This window comes from Caloenas nicobarica, chromosome 23 (genome assembly GCF_036013445.1).
Source record: "Caloenas nicobarica isolate bCalNic1 chromosome 23, bCalNic1.hap1, whole genome shotgun sequence".
NCBI lineage: Eukaryota > Metazoa > Chordata > Aves > Columbiformes > Columbidae > Caloenas > Caloenas nicobarica.
Genome location: NC_088267.1, coordinates 5,156,937 through 5,173,355, shown reverse-complemented (window position 1 = coordinate 5,173,355; position 16,419 = coordinate 5,156,937). Strand labels below are relative to the sequence as shown.

The following is a 16,419-nucleotide window of genomic DNA, read 5'->3' as shown; positions in this document are numbered from 1 at the left end:
TGGGCTCCTCAAAGGAAAGAGCTGTGTCCAGTGCTCAGCAGAGCAAAGGAATTCGCAGCTGCAGGAAAGCGACCGAGACAAACAATGTTGACTGGGTTTCAAACTTGAGTTGGAACATTTTATGACTGCAAATAACACCGGCAGTCGTATAACCCAAGGGAAAAAAAATAGGGGTAATGAAACCTCCTGCTTCAGGGCATGAGCTGGTGGCCTCTAGGGACAAGGGAGGAATTTTTCCTGCCATTCACAGCATTGCTCAAGCAGCTGGGGGCATTCTGCGGGGGTTTCACCATCCACGGAAATATCAGACATCGACTGCTGATGGTGAAAAAAAGATACCGCACTGGAGAAGCCACGGCTTGATTTGGTGAGGACATCTGATAAATAAGCCGGGCAGCAGCACAGCCATGAAATGAAAGGGACATCGGGTGTGAGTCCAACCCTGGGGTCCGAACACATCAACAGGGATTCTCTCCAAGGACCTGAGACAAACACATCATACACAAAGGAAAAACGAAAAACGCAGGCCAAAGCACGGTGTTCGGACTCTGAGCTGGGGCAGACTGCCAGCAGATTTCATCGGGACACACTTTTTGGTTTATTCTAAAAAAATGGCTAAGAATGAGCCCATAAATGATTCTGGAAGAACTCCTTCAGTAACCTCTTTCCTGCCTAGTACTTCAGCTTTCAAAATTTACCTATGGAGGAAGTTTTCCTGCCTCGGTTTTCCTGTCTGCTTCAAGTGAATTATCATGTCCAGACAGAATCTCATTTTTACAAGGTCTGGGGCATTGCTACGCACACGTGTGCATGTGTGCTCGCTGGAGATACCTGCAAGGAATCTATTCCTCGGTGGAAAAATGACGGTCTGTGCAGTCCTGACGCGGCACAAACCTGAGCTTCCAGGAAATCTTATTCTCAGACCTAAGCTGGCTCAGAGCCACTCTGTCATATTATTCCCAGCGCCCACATTGTAATGAGATTAAAATGCCAGACATGAGGACTTAAGAGTTGAGCAAACGGGCACAACAGCATCTTCTGCCCCATGACACTTCCAGTAGCCCCAAAGATGCTCGGAATCGAGGGATTAGGTGGTTTGTAGGTCCGAAGTTTGGCAGATTTCCCTGCAGGGCCCCCGGCCGTTTGCTCTGTGGGTCATCATTCCTGTCAGGCTTGTTCAGAGTGTCTCTGCCTTTCCTCTCGGTGGATTAAAGGGTGGTTGAGGGGTTATTTTTCTCCTGCTTTGTTGCTTGGAGATGAGGCTGCAGAGGAGAATGAATTACACCAGATAAATACATTAAACTGTCACTCTGGGAATTAACTGGAAACCTCTGGCCCTCTAGGAGAACAGTATAAATGGCAAGAGAAGAAAGTGCCACAGAAGGCATCTCTACTGGCATTCCCATGGACGGATCACCACGGATGTAATGTTTCTTCCCGTAATTAATTTCAGTGTATTATTAATTGTAATAACCATCAATTTCTAATGAATACACCGGGCCTCACCAAAATCCTGGCACTTAGTTGTCACAATTAAAGTAACTGTCGTATCCCCTGATCAGCGGGCTCAGTCCTTCCATCTCCTCCCACTCAGATCAGAGCCCAAAGCACCTCATGGCCAGGAAAAAAGGGCAGGTGATGGCAGCATTATCCCAGAACTCAGGGTCTCTGCCGCAGATTTTCTACAGGACTTTGAGGAAAACTCTCTTTACCTCCATCTCATCCAGTGGTAACATCAGTCCTCTACTGCACTCGTTTATTTGGAGGTAAGCGTGTTAAAAATGCAGGGATGATTCAGATATTTAGGTAATAGGACTCACAACAAACTGCTCAGAAAAAAACCAACATCCTTGGGAATTCTGCTAGAAACATCTCCAAAAAAAGACCCAACTCAGGTTCTAGGTGTTGAGGTAGTTTAAGTCGGTACAATTTACATGTCATATCTGGAGACAATTACACGATGTAAGAGCTTAATCCAGACTCAGAGCGACAGCAACATGAGCGTTTGTCATTTCCTCTGCACAGCTTCACCAGTTAGGAACACAACACCGATTGCTACATGTGCCATTAACCTCGCACCTCACATCACAAGCACACTATAATCAAACAGAAAGAAACAAGTATTAATTACAGCACGAATATCTTAGTCACTATCCTGATCAAAACAAAATCCAAGAATTTTATCATTAAACATCTAATGAGAAGCAATAAAACTATGTGGATATAGTGATGGCACATGCTATCGCAGCTGCATCCGCTTTGGGACAGGGACTGAATCAGGAGCTGGTCCAGCACCCAGCACAGGGGTCCTGGGATTGCAGACACTACAACAGCAATCAAGTTTCCCATTAAGACACACGCACCTTATTATCAAGCGGTAATAGTTACCACTGCTGTAGCAAAATGCTCAATGGCAAGTCAGTAAATGTCTCGATTAATTGTCTTCTTCCCTTTCACCATATTCCTTATAAGAAGGTGTTCTGAGAAGTGCATCAAGAGCCAAAACAGTTAAAACGATCCAATAATTTTGAGGTCAGAGCTAAGGAGATGAAATCCTGGCTTTGTGAAGCTGAGCGGAGAACCCTCAATGGTACCAGGATTTCCCTTGTGTTTAGTCAAGGTGAGATTTGCAGCAAGGGGCATTTTCCCTCCCCGCTCCTGCTGACGGATTTCACGGCGCGCTTAAGCAAGGCAAAGATTCGTAGTGAGAGGCTTTATCATTTATAAACCAGCTGCTACAGCCGAAAAACCAGAGACACCTTTGGGCACTCAAACACGCAACTAGATCTGACTCAAAAGCAACAAATTTCGAGCTACGTTCAGACCAAAAAATTGTCTCTGAGTCCAAGGAAAAAATGCTGATCAGTCAGACAAACTGAAAGAAAAAAGTGATTAATATTTGTGCCAAGTTTTTGCTTGTTAGCACAAGTTCATGTGATGTTAGTGAGGCTCGTGGGCTTCTAGGCTGAAACAACTTGGTATTTGGTTGGGTCAGGGATGGACAGATGAGGTTCATGATTGCTTGTGCCTGGCCATGTAAATACAGCCTGAGATGTGAGCAGTTATTTACTTAGTCATTTCCGTGCTCTGACACGACCGGGGTTTACAAACCATGTCAGCAGGTACTGTGTTAGCACCTTGCAATGTTTTTATAATGAAAAGATTTGGTTCTGGACTATGACCCAACGAAATGGTTCAGAACAACAGGTGAATCTCTGCATCTCTCGCTGTTGTAACCTCCATCCTCCCCTCCGAGTCTCCTCCCCTGTGTTTACCGCAATTCCTCTGTTGCATTAGATTTAAGATCCTGCGAGCGGGGCCCCATCCAGCCTTTGTTCACCCTGCGAGACATAAACAACTATTTGCATTCAGGGGGAGACTTATTGACCCAGGACTCAGAGTGAGGGGATCAAGATTAAAACCATTTACATACATGTAAATTTTTTGCCATTCACTGTGCAAAAATATCCTGTCTCTGAGATACAGGAAAATATGGTTCTGAGTCAGAATTGATGCTATCTTTCCAGTTAAGATTAGAGTCTAAATTGTGCAATCCAGCTTAACTCACAGTATCAGTTGCTATGCAAAAGATAATGTTTCATACAGAGGTGTGGCCTTTCCGATGATTGCAACAAACATAGACCACAGCTGGCCTGTCACTTAGATCCAACACAATAGGAAAGCGCAGCCAATTTTTCAGGTTTTACTCTGAAAGAAACTGATTATTCCTCAGAAGATGCAGACTGACCTCAAATCATGGTGAAATTAATGGGATCGAAAGCTTTTGAATGCCTGCGAAGAAACGGTCCCTAAAGACAAAACCAGAAAAGGTGAAAGCACTTAAAAAAAAAAAGAAAAAAGAAAAAAAGCAAAAAAGCTTTTTTTCCCACAGGAAACTTCCATCACCATTGTATTTTCCCTAAGGACATTTCTGTATCTGTCACTAAAAATTACCGCTGTCAGCAGTAATGCATCAGCACAAACCGGAGGGCTGGGCTTTGGTGGTCTGAAAAGGGATATAAACCACAGTTGTTTTTAACCACCAACTCACCTTAGCTCCAGTGAACTTATTCATTATGCAATAAATCCAATTTTGTCTGGAGGAAAAATGGTGTTGGGAAGAAAAATTGTGTGTTGTTTTCACAAGCGCATGCCTGCTGCCTAATCAGGGCTAAGAGAGACATTTCACTCACGTAAGGCTGAGCAGCTGCCAAAACCAAGGTAGGAGAAAGGTCCGTGGTGGGGAAACAACCGCAGATGAAAGCCAAACCCCTTCAAACCCCTGAAACGGCAAAACCATCTTCTGTCCAAGCCCCTAAACAAATGCCTTACAATTTCAGTGGCAAAAGGAGCAAGCCTACAACAGATTTCCTCCATAATGTGAAATAACACCCTAGAAAATGACACCGCCAAGAAAAAGCTAATGAAAAGGTCCGCTGGGAACAGTTTTGCCCTCCAGATAACTTGTCCCTCCTGATCCTAATGAATTCACTTGCAATTCTGACATGCTGTCATTACAGTGGCACTCAACGCCCCAGAAATCTCAGTGCAAGGTGCTGTTCAAAGAGATGGTCTTTGTCCCAAGGAACATGACGTAACTCTTAAAAAGGCAATAAGAGAGGCTGCTAATTATTCATTGTTTGCACAGGGAATAAAAAATGGTTTATATGGAGCTAACGTATGGGTAAGTGTAAGTATTATTAGTAGTAATTATAGTAACTGCCTCTATGATCCTCCTCTGTTATATCTGAGGCAGACTTCATTTCATAAGTACAGGTTTGTCTGCTAAAAACCCTCTTTCACAACAGAGAGCCCATTGCGAGGCGATGGCTGATTCCACAGATCTGGCCCCTCTGCTGGAGCACGGAGCGGGATCCTTTGGGCTCAGGCTAGAGGAAAGCTGCAACACACTGGTGCTACGATTTTTCTTCTCAACGATGTTTACCAAGGGCTTTGCACGGAGAGATTTCATGCCAGAAATGTGTGGGCTGTCAAATCATCCAAGGAAAGGGACAGTGGAAAGGGACCCTCTGCTTTTTGTGCAGCTAAAATGCCATCTTGCTTCAAACCAGCATTCGAAAGGGGAGCGGAGATGTGAGGAAAGGTGGCTCTGCCTCAATGGCTGTTGCTGGGCGAGGGCAGGATTAAATGGGATGAAGAGGGTGTGGACTGGAGATAGGGAAGGGGATCTGTCCTGATGCAAATGCACCTTTGTGTAATGTCACAGCCCAGATTGGAGCTCACGCTGCGGCCGTGTCCACCCCGGCGCAGGTTCCCCACTGTCCCCTGCCCCTGAGGGTTTTCTTGCCGTCCGTAAAGGCAGAAAAACCACAGGTGCGTTTTAATCCCTGTTGAGCAAATGCGATGGTAAAAGCGCCCTGCGCGGGACGCGCTCATCGCCAAACCCACGCAGGCGCGCAGGGCGGGTCTGTTTGGCTCTTCGGGGCCCCAGAAACCAACAAACAGCAGCGGGGAGAGAACTTACCGCGGCCGTATCCTCGTCACGCCCACGCTGCCATGAGTGGCCTTTTTCTGCCTAATGAAGTGAGGATTAATTAGAGGAGGTAATGGGCTTCTACGGACGGACGGCGTTGTCAAGCGCTGCTTATTGCTGTTTGTTGATTCAGCCAGGTATTTTGCAATCCCTCACGTTGTTTTGCAGCGACTACAGGAAACAGGGAAAAAAGACACTCAGCTTTACCAAGCTGAAGGCAGCTATGCAAAGCCTTTAGAAATGATGGTTGATGCTGGATAATTCTGAGCAATAGCAAACATACCATCAGTACTCAAACAGTCCCATTTATCTCCAGAAGACAGCTAATCTATAACACATGGGATGGGAAACAACAACAAGTAAAGATTTTCTATTTTTGTTCAAAAAGAGGAGGAAAATTCAAAGGGAGTTTGATACTTATTTTAAACAAGAAATTATTTTCCCTTTCAATTTTCTTACTGACACCCTGTTTATGTAATGGGGGAAACGCTGCTCAGAGAGGGTGTGGTGACTTGCCTGAAAACAGAACGGGGAAGAAAACCCAATGGTTTTTGGTTTTCTCCTTGACCCATGCAGGAGACAGTGCACCCCAGAGCACGACTTTTCTTTGCCCTTTGCCACGTCCAAGCTTTTGTACCCATCAAAACACAGCGTGTAACGGTACCAGCCCTTAAGTAATGGTCAGTGGCCACGTGAGGCATCGGCCAAGCAGCCTGTGCTGTTCCATGCTCTCTGGACAATTCTGCTTTGGGCTGGGCCATAAACTAAAAGAAAAAAAGGGTCTGCAAAAGCTTTCCCTGCAGAACCACTTGGCAAAGGACCAAGTTACTCTGCCGGGGTTGAAATAGCTCTTATCTCCCTGGCCAACCCGCCTGGGTGTCAGCAGTTAGTGCTTCTGTCGCGTAACTCGGCCCAGAGAGTATGAACAAACATGAGCAGGTTTAAACTGCCACATTTCTGTATTTGGGTTAAGCAGAGATCAGGGCAGAGATCCAATGTTGTCTTCATGTGTATGAACCCACCACAAAAAAATAATTAAAGCACTGAATCCTGATTTTTCTCCTTAGTTCCTTTCAAGAAAGGTTCAAGCTTCACCCTTGAGGCTCCTTTAAAAACTCCCCCTGGATTTTCTTTGCCTGCCCAGCAGGACAGGTGACACATTCGATTTCATTTTATTTCCTCAAGACGTGGCATTTTTGTTGGCTCATGTAAAGGAAAGGTTTCTCATGCCTTTCTGAAGATCCTCACATGCATGAACACCCCACGGATCAGACAAAGCTTTTGCCCTTCCCAAGAGAGACATTTTGAAGAAAATGCCCTATGAGGGGGACACAAGGCTTCCTAAGCAGTTATTGTGGAAAGGGCAGAAATTCTGGCCCGTTTACTACAAGATCCCGTGGGACCTCTGTCAAAAAGAAGAGCAGGGTGTGAGCAGCTGTGTCCCGTCCCACAGGGACACAGCTGGTGGCAGCGGTACCAGTGTGGTGACATCCCAGCTCAGACAGTGCCCGAGTCAGCCGGGACAGCGGCTGTTCCTAAAGGACAGGGCTGGGAAACCCCTGCCTGCCCTAAGGAACCAGGAAAAACGATTTCCACTCACAACAGATGCAACGGCAGCTCCTGCATGCCTTCAAACAGGCTGAGCAGGGCTCCCAAAACATTGCTCCACTCTCTCCACGGGACATAGAGGCCAGAGGAACTGTCCGTTTTCTTTCACGGTGAAGGAGGCTTTGCTGTTTTGAGGTGTTTCCTAATGGTGTCACCAACAGCCTCCCCTGCTCGGTGCTTCCTCATGCCTCTCCGGTGTAGCTCAAGGCTCTGAAAACGCTGGAGGTCTAGAGGAGTCCTCTCGGATTGATGCTGGAACTCTTAGAGCTTGTCCACATGGTGGAAATTCAGGGAAATCAACTTGAGTTCATGAACGGTAGTGACTTAGGGCAGTAAAATGGCAATGAACTCGCCTGCAGATGCTGCAGTTTAGAATCAAAGAGCCTTCACCGAGTCAGCTGATCTGAACTCACTTTCAATTAAATTACAGTAAATCCAAAGAGGGCCCCTTTAATTCTAACTGAGTCCGTATGGACTTCACTGGACCGAAGGCAACGCCTGTACTGGTGTTCCTCAAGCCTGGTTATAAAGATTACGTGTTACCGCACCTGCCTCGCCTGGTAGTTAAACACTAGACACAGCCTGCACCTTCCTGCAAAGAAAAATCTGTATAAGAAATGTATATTTTTAATGCAAACACATTCTTCAGAGCACAAAGGCAGCTGGTAAAGACATTTCCTCATTGCTGGGTGCCCGTGCCCAACTGCCATTAGCACTAAAGAGAAGGAACAAGAGCCTGGGAAGACCCGTCCTCCTGGGTGGAGGTTTATCAGAGTGTCGGGTCATCAGAGGAGATTTTAGGGTGATTCTCAGGGATTAAGACCTCCCATTTCAAATCACTGACACTTGACATTTCCAGTTCAGCTGCAAACTTGTAAAATCACTGCAGAAAGTGACACCAGGACACGTTAGTACCCAAAGAACCAGAAATATGTGCAAGTCCCCTCTCAGTGCCCATGCTCCCAGTTAATTGAACTCTTGAGCGATTTTTTTGTCTCCGACCATTCCCAAATTGGTTTCTTACAACATCAAAACTGACTACTGACTTTCTTTCAACTTATCTGATAGAGTTAAAAGCAAACACCCTGGCAATGCCACTGCATCACAAGAGAGGCTTTGATCATCTAAAACTGCCAACGCACCTTGAAGCGTGTTAAACATCCATGACTTGGCTGATTGCATCTGCCTGTTCCCATTAAATGTACCTGCACGGGAGCCACCTGCAGTGAGGGGACAGCAGGAGGGACAAACAACATGTGGATTGGGTTACTGGATATTCCTTGAGGTTTTTCATAGGAGGAACTTTCAGCACTTTGTGTTTAGCTTGTCACCCAGCTCAGGTAAGCACAGGCCGGGTGATAGGGCATTGCTGAACGAGCTTTTGGCAGGAACTGACCTTTCCACTGTGGTTGTGAGTGGAGAAACCTTCCAGCAGGAAAAAACCTTCCAGAGAGCTCACGGGCTTGGGGTGCTATGTAAAGTCAAGGGATGAGGTTCAGCTCCTTGGACAGCACATGCTACCAGCTCGTGATCCAGCTGGACACTGCGACACTGGGGACTCATCCCTCCCACCCCGCATCAGTGCAAAGTCCCTCCCAGTTGAAAACAGCTCTAATGCTGCTTGGCTCAAGAACCAGAGAACAGATTTTAGACTCGGCTTTTACAGACTCAGATTAGGGGAGCAGATAGAGACAAATGCTGGAGAGGAAGACAAACTGCTGATGAAATGCTATGGCACTTTGACATGAGCTATGTGAGGAGATCTCAGAAACCTCCTTTTTGGTTAAAAAAAAAAAAAAAGTAACCCATTTCCATTAGCCTTTTATTTCCTGCTAATGGTTCAGGACTCTTCTGGAGCATGAAACACCAAGGGCACCTCATCCCCTGCCCTCCAGGAATGTGATTCTGGCTTTATAGGTTATCTGGGGTGGGGTGGAGGAGGAAGCAGGGGAGAGAACGATGGGGTGCTGTGCAGATGATTCTCATTAATTTTGGAAGGAGTTATAAAAAGTAAGCTTGAAAGTCTATCCTAAATATAAGGATTCAGCTGATTGAGAACTCATCTGCTTCTATCTCTCGGGTAATCGTGAATACACTTCTGCTGTGTCACTTCAAAGGCTCAGCACAGCTGGGAGAGTTTTCATCAAAGCTTCTGCATGTCTGGGGGAGGTTTCCCCCCCCATGAATATACATCACTGGAGGCTCCTTCTCCCAACTGTTCCCATGCCTCTCTCTGATTGATCCTCATTTCATTCAGATGAGCTCTTCCTCTCTGGATGGCTAAAGGGCAAGAGACAGCTCTCTCCAAAGCTTTCCCACTCGCCTGGATGCTCTCCGAAGATTTTCCTCTCATCAGAGTGGGGGAGGGAGGGAGATGTTCAGACAAGAGATTGAGCCTTTAAATTAACTTCTTGTCATCTGAGGGCTGGGCCTGATAGTAGTGGGGGTGGGAAGCACATTCTCCCAGTATCGGGACTCTGGCCAGATCCTCATCTGGTGTAAATGTGTGCCAGTGGACTGATCTCAGCAGTCATGCCATCCAAACTGCAAGCCCTAAAACATCTCCACTCTCTGCCAGGCATCACCCCCTGTGTCTGTCCTGCAGAGAACGTGAGCTCCCCAGACAAGGAACACTTGCTAAAATTGCTCAATTCCCCTCTTTTTCAGTGGGGAGGGAGGGCCGGGCCGCTCGGTGGAATTTCAAACACTCAGCCACCCTCAGCCGGGTTGGGATTTCACAAGAGCCCAGACCCTGTGCGCACCCAGCACGTGCAAAGCGCCAGTGGAAATCTGGGCCCCTCTCCTTTCGGATGGGAGCTCAGCCCTCCTGGAAATTCTGGGCTGGGTGCCACTGGGTTACAGCACGTCTCCTGGCTGCTGGCCAGAACCTGAACCTCAGCTCAGCTCTCCTACCCTCCACCCTCTAATTGCATATTCCCGAGGGCCAAAATGACCCCAGCGATTGGCAGGTCAGGACACTGCCAAAGCGACTGGATGTACACTCTCTTAAACCACTGGTGTGTATGGTGTGTGAATGATAACGTGTTGCTGATGATGATTTAAAAAAAAATGTTATGAATCTCCGACGCAGTGACCCACGGAAAAGCGACGGCCGTGGAGATTATCAATGTTTCTGCTGGTCCAGTGAGATGTTCCCCTGCTCCAGTGAGACCCCTCAGCAGACGGGGACCCTCTCGCAGAGCAGCAGAGCTGCAAAGCCACCGCCGGTCACCCACCAGCAAGTGCCACGAGTTCGTGTCCTTACAGCCTCCTGTGCATCCTCAGCTCAGAGCCCCACAAAGCCACACCTTGGTCCCCAAGGACGTGTCACCCTCAAGGGGACTGTTCCAATACCATAATGTCTGTTGGCACCTATAAATCCTGTCCTCCGTGCTCCGTTGCAGGCTGCCACCCTTCCCTTTGGAGCAGGAACCCCTTGGGAGATGCATTCAAAGCTGGGTCAGTTGTGGGGGTGCTGCCTGGGACTGGGAACGGCTCTTCCCCCCGCCAGACGATGGGGTTTTCCCGCACCAGTCCCTTGAATGGTTAATTAGACCTTGAATGGTTTATCACTTCTTTCACTGGGGTGTGTGGCTGGATTTACTTCGACACAAGCCCCTTTCTGAATTGCAAGTTGGCAACAATAAAAGGGAGAAGTCTTTAATTAGTTATCTGGCTAATTAACTTTTACGGCACTGTATAGCTTTGGCATCCAAATACTGCAATGCAAAACATCGCAAACATTCAAACAAAGCCTACCCACCCCACCAGGAAGCTGCTGGCACTAGCGGTTGTGGGGGAACAGCATCTCGCAGCCTTGGCCGGGGAGCGTGGAAACGCACCTCAAGCTGTTCCGTGCTCCCCAGCCTCCCTCACGTCCACTCCTGCAGATAACTCGCCTTCTGCTGCTGAAGATGTTCAAATTACGGATACGTGGCTTCCCCACACCGTGCTCCTCCTTCCCAGCACATGCATTCACTCTACCACTGGGAGAAATACATGCAAGATAAAATTTACTCTTGCTTGAAAGGGTTATGTAGAAATCCCTGCCACGCAGGGGAGAGTTTCCCAGTCAGGGCCAGGGTACCAGCATCCCACAGGCCTCAAAAGCTCTCACATCAGGCAGGGTGATGTCGTACCACACAGTATGGAAACGCTCTCGAAGAGGGATAAGCGCTGGAGCCTGTGGGATGACCCCCGAAAGCACAGTTTGGCTCACAGAGTACAACAGACAGGTTGCTGGAATTAAGTCTCTCTCTCTGTTGGAACATGCAGGGTCCCCACCGCTTTTCCCACGCTGATCAGTGAGAGCTGGGGGTTTCGGGAGGCACGGTGCCCCCGGGACGTTCCCGTGTTGTTATATCTGCACCTTGTGGGCTAGCACATGTTTTACTCTGTGTGCACTGGAGTTTCGCCGTTACTGCGTGTCCAGGCAAGCTCCCTAACTGCTTTCAGCATGAATAAAAAGGCACTGTAAAGGGGAAGGGACAGGTTTCAGGAAAAGCAAGAGAAGCGGCACAAAACAGGCCATCAGCTCGAGTGTCCCGGCTGATCAGCACCATCCCACACCTCTGTCCCACCGCCCGGGACAGCACGGAGGGAAGGGAGAGTCTGTCTGATCTCAGGCTGGGATCCAAACTATGTCTACTTTGTTGTCATCTGGACTTTAACTGAGATCTATTTGACTGTTGTATTTAATTTATTTGTGGTAGAAAATGATTCTGCTTGCTGGCAGTCCCAACTCAACCCACTAAAACCAGGGGCGACACTTTGGCCCTGTCCTGCACCGGTCCGTGGAGGATCCAGGGCATCAGCTGAACTGCCAGCTGACAGAATCGGTGCCTTTCCATAACGCTTCCAGTAACGTTACGCAGCCAGCTGCCCAGGGAGGGTTGCTATGGGAGGATTTCGGTAAAGCAGCGCTGTGTTTGCACACCACGGCGTTGCACACAAAAAGCAGGTCACAGGGAAGGTAAAAATGAAGTCAGCTTGGAGCTGCAGCATGAGTAACCACTGCTACGACAGGGGCAAGGCCTTCTCAGCATCCTGTAAACACGCACGGAAGAGACAACTCTCCACATTCGTTTGCTGTGAGCAAGTGAATCTGTTGGAAAGATTTCACTCCGTGAGCAAAGGGCTTGTGCCCTTTTCAGTAGGGGCTTCTCTTTGCTGAGGGAAGAAAAAAACCTCTGCAGATAAAGCAGTGAGGGGTGGCGCAGGATGGACGAGGTGGTCAGGAGAGGGGAGCAGATGAGCAGAAGGTTGTCCCCTCCTGGTACAGACGTGTCTTAGCAGTTCTACCCGAACCAGAGGACCTAAATCTAGAAGGGATGGGGATGCCTGTGAAGCCACTAACCCTGGCCTGGTCTGAGCTCCCATGCTGTGCCAGGCCAGGCAGCAGCGCAGCCTCCTCCGGCAGCCCCACCGGGACAGCCAGCCCGCCCGACTGCAACATTAACGGTAACGAGGCTTACGAGGGAGGAGAGTCCTCTGACCTGTGACTACACGCTGCTTGTGCAGCTCCGGAACAGCTGTGAAATGCTACGCTCTCCTTAGGCAGCTCCTAAAGCCCTGACTAACCACTCTTAATCCCTGTCAGAGTACAATGGTCTGATGAAACTCTGACACAGGTACAACCCTGAACACAAAGGTTGGCGTACAGGGCCCAGGCATCTTTACGGGATTACTGTGTTCTCCTTTAAATCACGACTCTGTATCAGGAGCTGTATCAGCTCCAGTTGCTGCGTGCAGGCGAAGCCCTGAGCTCCTTGAAAAACCCTGCCCCAGAAGAAAAAATAAAGGACATGAAATGATTCATAGCACTTGTATGGGGAACATTCTACGTTTTCATTTTTGCTTTTGCTTTTCATTTTAAGTCTTTTCAGACTCAGTTTGAAAAACAAATCAAGCACATTCTTTTCTCTTCCTCCTGGTGACAGGTTGCCCAGATGCCTGTCTGGGTCAAGGGGACACTGCTGCATTTTATTTTACCATCTGGCATCACCCACCTCTGTAGACTTTTTAACCTCTTAATTCCCAATAGCATTTTGTTCTTTTTTCATCCCATCATTTCCCCATATTCAGTCTCCTAAATATTCCAGAATAATTTCCATCAAATCCAAACACTCAGCAGCCTGTACATCAGGCTCATTTCTAAGCACAAAGAGGAAAATATTTCCCCTCCTGAGCTGCAGAAGATCAAGTGCCTCTAGCACGAGGTCAGAGCTAAGCCTTCAACAAAAAGATCCTCCAGGGACAGGCAAGAAGGTTCAAATTCACCAAACTAGTTCACTAAAGGAGGATCAGGCTTCCTGCGACAGAAACTCGGTGTTTGCTGTCACAGGCTGTCACTTTGACAAACCTCCTCCCCTCGGAGCCCGTGCCTTGCACCCTCTGCCAAAGCCAGGCCTGCAGCCGCTCGCGGGGCGGTGGCTGTTTCCACACTCCGCGTTCCTGGATGGTACAAATGCTGTTGTCACACAACTCGTCCTACAGACCTACATAAGGCAGGGAGAAAGGAGGGAGAGTTGGGCAGAAGAACTGCCAGAATATCAGTGATGTCCAAGGGAGTGATCCCTGCACCTCAGGTTCAAACTTGTCCCCTCAGTGTGAGAAACTCGGGACAGGGGAGGAAGTTTCCGAAACTGGTGACTTGAGTTGTTCACAATTTTTCTGTCCCTCCCCTAAGCGCAGGTTTCCTTGAAGAACAGCACGTTCTCCCCAAAACTCAAAGGTGGTTTCCTGGGAAAGCTTTGGAACTGGGTGAAGTCTCCCTTTCAGTTTCAGATGATGTTTTTTGTTTAGTTTGGGGCTACTGAGTATTTTCTCTTCAGACACTGCCATACTCATTCAATTTCCCAAACAGGTGGTGAAAAATGTTGAAGGAAAAATCCCTCTCCTGCCCTTGGGGTTTTACTTTGCCCAGCTCTGAAGACAGGCCCAGATCGCACACGTTTGCCACCACAGTTACATCAGCTCCACCACCTCCAGAAATGAAGACGTTAAGCCAAGAAAAGCAATTTCACACTGGTGGAGACTGCGCCTCTGCTAGGAAGCTCTGCCTGTAGCCTCCTAAGCCTAAAGACTTTATTTTCCGACTCCCGAGCTTTGGGCTCACGTCTCTAAACTGCTGCGGGAAAGTCAGTAATTTTTTCTGTGCTTCAGTCCCCATGTGCACAATACCTGTGTACACGGCCGTGTTGGGAGGGATACGGGGCTACGTTCTGGAGGAGCGGTGAGGGATGTTACGTGGGGTGCGGGCGCCTTGGGAGCTGTGAGCAGGACGCTCAGCTGGGGGAGCAGCACAGAGAGCAGGTGTCACCAGAACCAGCAGCAGCATCACACCCTGAGCGAAGCAGAGGAGTTAATTAAATGGCAGGAAAGGAAAAGATTTAAAGAGCTGAGTCGGAATGACTAAAGGTCTTAGTCACTCATTTACCAAGATCTCAGGCAAAATAATTTAAAAATAATTTTTATCTAGATCACGTTCCTCTAAGAAATTTCTCAAATCATCCAGTGAGAAGCCCTGGGAAACGTCGCTCTCATTCCCCAAGATTTTCAGTGTCCAGCGTGTTTGTGACAACTGCCATCTCTCCCCGCCTGCAATGTTCTCCTAGGCTGGGCAGCCTCACCCAGCGCAGGACTATGATCGCTGCTACAAAATTATTTTTGTTCTGCAGAAATTGAAAATCTACCTCCCAAAAAATGCTGAGTTGGAATTCTCCAGTGTTCCAATAGGAACATTCTCCAAAAACACCTTGTTTCATTAAGGGACAAAAAAGCTCTTCACATTTCAGAACGAAACAAAAATCAACTGCAGAAGACTCCATGTGGAGGCTATTTCCAAAGGCTACTTCACATTTTAGGAAACACTGAAAACGTTCAGCCAATCCTTCACACAGTATGGTGGTGATAGAAATGTAAGAGCGCATCGGAAATGTTAAGCACGCTGCACTTACGATCAGTGATTTTGTTTCCCATTGTGCCATTCAGCCCAAAAATGTCATGTATTTTTTAATACATGGGGTTTTGCTCGGTGATCTGTGGTTGTCCCACGCTCGCAGCACACACAGCTCTGCCAGAACAGCTGCGTGGGTGGGTAAGAGCAACAGGAGGAGCTGGGATGACAGTACTTTCCATGGCCTGTTGCCTCCAAAGGTTTGATGAAATCAAACCAGAGCCCAACGTGTGCCCTCCTCACGAGATGAAGGCTGTGTTTCCTGCACTGCCCCTCCTCAAGAAAGGAAGGTATCAGTCAGTCTGACTCAAGAAAGGTTGCGGGGTTTGCCCTTGCGGTCTGAATCACCTGTTGCACGCAGAGAAGCAAGAGGTGGCAAATCGAGAGAGTTCGTGAGCATCATCGCTGTTACAGCCGTATGCGAAGGGCCACCTACAGATGAGGCATCCCACTAAGGAGGGACAACCCCGTCCCGAAGCGTTTGTGCTCCATGTGAGTAAAACAGTGGGAGGACATGGGCAGGGCGGTGTGATTTCCTCAGTGATGGAGAGACACCAGTGGCGTTATCGAACTGGGTCCTCTGCTGCAGCAAACGCCTCTGCCTGCAAACATAAAGTCATCGCAGGCCAAGAGCCCCCGACCGCAGGCTCCCGGCGCAGGTAATGAGTCTCTCTCCTGCCGGCACCCATCCCTCACCCGCCTGGGCACCCAACACGGGGGACAAAGGCCAGAGGGACAGGAGAGCAAAATGTCACTGTGTATGATGCCAGGTCCGTGCCCAAAAGTAGAGGATGCTGTTGGAAATACTCACACCAGCCGCTGCGTGGGAGGGTGCGAGGAGATGCAGAGGGCGGGAGGAGTTTTAGTGAAGCTTGCCAGGTTTTTCAATAGGTCTAGATGAGAGCCTGTCGCTGGAGGAACACGGGGATTTTGTTTGACGGGCAGCGACACCTCGTGGCGCCGGCCTCCCCCCTCCAACCCCGCCCCAGTTTGCTGCCAACAGTTCACTGTTTTTTCCTGGGACGGGTTCTCAGTCCCCTGCTAAAATCGGGGGGAGTTTCACCACAGAATCCAGTGCAGCCCAGATTTCAGGGCAGATGTTTCACGGGAAACGATGATGATGGTAAGATTCACCCCTTGCAAACGCTTCCTAAAAATCACACGTCATTGTTAAGAGAAGCTGCCTGTGGGCTCTTAGCAAGACCTTAATTAGACTGGCCTTAGAATTGCTTCCTATTTTGTTCAGGTTGCTACAGGAAGCATAAGAGCTGTGTGTTGGTACCAGCTCTGCGGTTTTGATGCTAAATGGGAACAGACCAACGACCCGCCAGACCTGTAGCTTTGTTTTTTTCCTTATAAA

General features: G+C 48.4%; 1 protein-coding gene across 1 annotated transcript in view; it reads right to left on the bottom strand.

The window, feature by feature from the left end:
* GRHL3 (grainyhead like transcription factor 3) overlaps positions 1 to 16,419 on the bottom strand; it is a 60,372-nt gene that overhangs the window by 41,187 nt on the left and 2,766 nt on the right. The window contains exon 3 of the mRNA XM_065650498.1: positions 5,486 to 5,665. The gene's annotated coding sequence lies outside the window, so the exon portion shown is untranslated. The remainder of the gene's footprint in view (positions 1 to 5,485; positions 5,666 to 16,419) is intronic.